The sequence below is a fragment of the Melospiza melodia genome, chromosome Z (genome assembly GCF_035770615.1).
Source record: "Melospiza melodia melodia isolate bMelMel2 chromosome Z, bMelMel2.pri, whole genome shotgun sequence".
In the NCBI taxonomy this organism is placed as follows: domain Eukaryota; kingdom Metazoa; phylum Chordata; class Aves; order Passeriformes; family Passerellidae; genus Melospiza; species Melospiza melodia.
Window position 1 is genome coordinate 29,013,951 of NC_086226.1, and position 4,232 is coordinate 29,018,182.

Genomic DNA, 4,232 nt, shown 5'->3' on the forward strand with positions numbered 1-4,232 from the left:
ATCTGCTCATGGCTTTGGGTAGCACAAATCACAGAACACTCATCGCAGCTGACAAATGGCATTTCTTGCAGATTGCTCAGCCACACTGCTGAGCCACAAATACATGAGAATCAGTTTCAGGTTAAAAATGTCATTTATTACAAAGTGAAACACCCACGCTGACAATATAGAACTATACAAATCTCAATTTAGGTAAAAACCAGGAATTTATTAGATAATTACAACCTATGTAATACTATACAAATACCAACTTCAGTTAATTTATTGCCAACCTCCACAACAACTCACTATACACAAAGATCAATTAGGTGTTTAACAACCTAATTTATTACATATTACTACAAGGATTAAGCCCATCTAGGAATACAAAAATATCTCCATAGATATGTAAATAGAATTACATCCAGAAACAGATAAATATGCATATAAAAATAGACTTATATACCTATACAAATACCAATATTCCTATTTTAAAAGCCATATAATAAAAATTATATCAAAAGAAATACCTACACAACTTTACCCACAGGAAATAGAAATTAACACAGATATAACAATGTCCAGATAAATTTATACACATATATGTACTTTCAAAAAAAATATATACATAGCATACATTCATAACAAAATAAATATACGTAAATATAAGAATATACACATGGAAATAAACATATACAAATAGCAACCCAAATATGGAAATACACATATAATAAACTGTGGCTACGTGCAAGTCCGTGTATCTTTAAACAGCACTCCAAGCAGAGGGATCCCAGCTGCCCCACCTTCAAAGCCTCTCCCTCGGTCTCCTCCTCCCGTGCAGAACAGCTCTCCTGGACAGCGACAGCAGATGGGACATCTGGGAAGCAAAGGGAACACTGAGTGAGTATGGGGACGTTTCCCTTGGCAGCAGCTGCACTTCCATCAGGGCAGAGGAAATGTCAGAGCCTCCCCAGGAGGGTCGGAAAGAGAAAGCAGCCGAGCGGGCCAGGCTGTGGTGAGCGCAGCCGCGGCGGGACTGTCCCGCAGCCCCGGCAGAGCCGGCACAGCTCCCGGGCCCTGCCGGCACAGCTGCCTTGCCCAAGGACAGCCCCTGTGCCAGCCGGGGCAGCTGCGCTGAGCAGCCCCAGCACGGGCAGGGCCCGCTCCTGCCCCGCCGGGCAGTGCCCACGGCCGCAGCCCACGGCAGCCTCAGCCCCAGCCTGCCTGCCCGGGCCTGTGGCCTCACCCGGGCTCTCTCCAGGCTGGCAGCAGCAGGTCCCCGTTCACTGCTCTTGCTGCTGGCCTTCAGCTCCTCCCTGCTGCCTCCCGTCAGTCTCTGGCTGTCCTCAAGGTCTTCCTTGCAGCTGGGGCAAAAGTGGAGGCTCTGGAATTGCTTCCAAGGCCTGGCAGAGCTGCAGTCCCGGAGCCCTCTGTGCTCCCTGCTGGCCCCCTCCATCCCCTCAGCCCCGCCATGCTCTCGGTGAAGCCCCAGCCCCCTTCAGTTTCTTCAGCCCCTCACAGTCCTCTCACCCCCCTCAGTCCCTTCTGAGCCATTCCATCCCCTGAGACCCGCCACCCCTCAGCCTGTGCCACTTCCCTGTCACCTCAGTGCCACCATGGCCCTCGGCTGCCCCACAGCCCTCAGCCCCAGCAGCAGCTCAGGGTCACCGTCCCTTGGGCGCCACCGCCCCCTCAGCCCCCTCAGTCTCACCGTCCTTCAGCAGCTCCTCAGGGGACAGTGCCTGGGGCCAGCGGCAGCTCCCACCGCTCCAGGGACAGCCGGGGCTGGAAGTGCTGCTCCGCCCGGCCCGGCCGCCAGCTCGGACCCAGCACAGGGACAGGGGACACAGGGGGCACCGGGGGAAAAGCAAGAGGTGAAAAAGGCAGCCGAGGGGGAAAGAGGTACAAATGCAGCCTAGGCCTACACAAACAACAATCTATCCATCAATCTCTCCATCTAAACATTCCTATTCCTCTTACTATATAACTATACACATTTATAAATCTAACTTCATTTACATATATAGATATATATGTATATGAATTATAAAATATTATTATATCACTTCTCTAACTGTATACATATCCACATTTAACTGTACAGATCTATCAATATATGCCCATGTAAACAGAACACTATCATCTATAGATGGAACCATAACCACTAATAAATAGAACCATAGAAATCTATAAACATATCTACAAACAGAGGACTTCTACCTGCCTGATGGTCACAGGCTCTCCCCTGTCTCTTCCTGCCATGCAGGGCAGCCCTCCTGGAGATGTTGGTCAGATGGCATCTGGGAAGCAAAGGGAACGCTCAGTCAATATTGGCCCTTCTGTACCTTTCCCTTGGGCAGCAATTGTCCTTCTACCAGGGGCTGTCAAAGATGGCCTGAAAGGCAGACTCTCACTTGGCAATTGGAAGCAATCTGCCCTTAAAAGAACAGGGACCATTCCAAGTGTTCAAAAGTGTGTTTCAACACATTGAAGTATCTCGATAAAGTCTCAGCACTCACAATGCAAAGGGCATCCACAAGAGCTTGAAACACAGACAGTCCCAGCTGCCACAAGGAAGCCCAGCCTTGTTCTTTCTCTGTGCTGACAGAGACCTCAGTCCTCACTGAAATGGCTGAAGCTGAAGGTGCTGGAAGCTGAGTCATGAACCAGCTCCATTTCCTGGCATCTACAAACTGCCCTCTGCAGTGAGCAGCAGCTGCTGCAACTCGACCATCAGCTCTGGCAGGAAGGGCTGGGAGGGACAGAGCTCCCCACAAGGCCTGCAGGCTGCACCAGCTTGGCTAAGGAATGGATCCACAGTGCTCGCTCTCTCCTCTTAGGCCTCCCTAATCAGGGGTCATTCAAGCTTTTCCTTTTGTTACTGGAGTTACTGTGATTTTTCAACTGGTTGGCTTCTGATGTTGTGCTCCTTGTTTTTCTTGTGGGTCAGGACCAATACCAGCAGACAGATACTACATTTAGTCAGTGATTTGGACTTCCACCCTGACTTTTTGCTCTTTTTTTCCCCTGTTCCTTCAAGAGTCACTTAGCCTGGCTTCCCCTAGCACCCTGCAGCAAATTCATTCACCAACTTCAGCACAAAACTGGGACACCTGGCTTGGTGACACAACTCCCACAAGGGCAGGTTTATTCCCCGCTCTCTTGCCCCAGCGGGGTCAGGGTCAGAGCCTCTGGAGAAGCGTGGAGAGCAGGGCTCAGGCAGGTTGTGCCCGTGCAGGATTTGAACTCAATGCACCAGGAAGCACCAACCCTGCTCAGAGCAGCCATTGTTGTAGTGTGTTGTTAAGTTTCTTGTATTGCTCCCCCATTTTATGTATTGTTTCCCCCTATTCAATGTAAATGGTTCTGCCCTCCCCAGTTTTCCCGCCTTAGCCCTACTGACAGTTATGTTACTATGGTTACCCCTGCCCTTGGTTAGTGTCAGTCACCTAAGTTATATAGTTCCTCCTCCCCTTTATTCCCTTATTTGTAGGCTTTCTCTCCTCCCTGGGCCCAGTCAATCACCCCCCCACTCCTCCCAACTTTCCAGAATCTTCCCCTCTCTGGGGATTGTGGTTGGCTGTGGTCCCGGGGTCCCTCCTTTACTTTGTATTTATTGGTTTCCCCTTTATGTCAATTATGTTAAGTTCATCCCTCCACCCTTCATGATTGGTTTAATGTAAATCCCTCCTTTGCACACCCACCCCCTTTATAACCTCATGTCACCCCCCATTTCTTGGTCTCTCCCTGGGGTTCTTCCTTTGGATCCTTTGCTGTGGCTACTCCTTGGATGTCATCTTGGCTCTTTCATTAAACCGTAGTTAACCCCACCGAGAGTCCAGCTCCTTCTTTCGCAGTTGCATAGGCGGTGAGACCAGTCCGTAGTGTGAGCACAGTCCCAGGCCCTCAGACGCCAAGGAGTGCTTGCACTGAATTGCAGCAGGGTGTCGGCCTGCCCACTGCTAGCCGGACACTGACCATCCCAGGCCAGATACACCCTCGCCGCAAGCCATCTCACACCTCTGTAAACCAGTGTGGGCTCTGTCCTTACCAGGCTCCTTGGGCTCCTGGGAACTGTTCCTGCAGCTCTTGGTGCCAGGCAAAGCTCCCTCTGCTGCAGCTCTGTTCACAGGCTCCCCTCCTGAAGAATCTGGGGCAACACCAACATTGCCCTGAGCAGAAAAACAGAAAGAAAGGAACCCAAAGATCACTCACTGTTTTGCTGGAATCATGTCAGGGATACAACAACTCCT

At 50.4% G+C, this 4,232-nt stretch overlaps 1 long non-coding RNA gene across 1 annotated transcript; it reads right to left on the minus strand.

Moving 5' to 3' along the window:
• Positions 1-730: 730 nt before the first annotated feature.
• LOC134432182 (uncharacterized) lies at positions 731-1,983 on the minus strand. Its single transcript, XR_010031250.1, has 3 exons — positions 1,691-1,983; positions 1,226-1,343; positions 731-856 (listed from the first exon to the last, which is right to left on the minus strand). It is a non-coding gene; the product is annotated as an uncharacterized LOC134432182 (long non-coding RNA).
• Between the last annotated feature and the right edge of the window lie 2,249 nt (positions 1,984-4,232).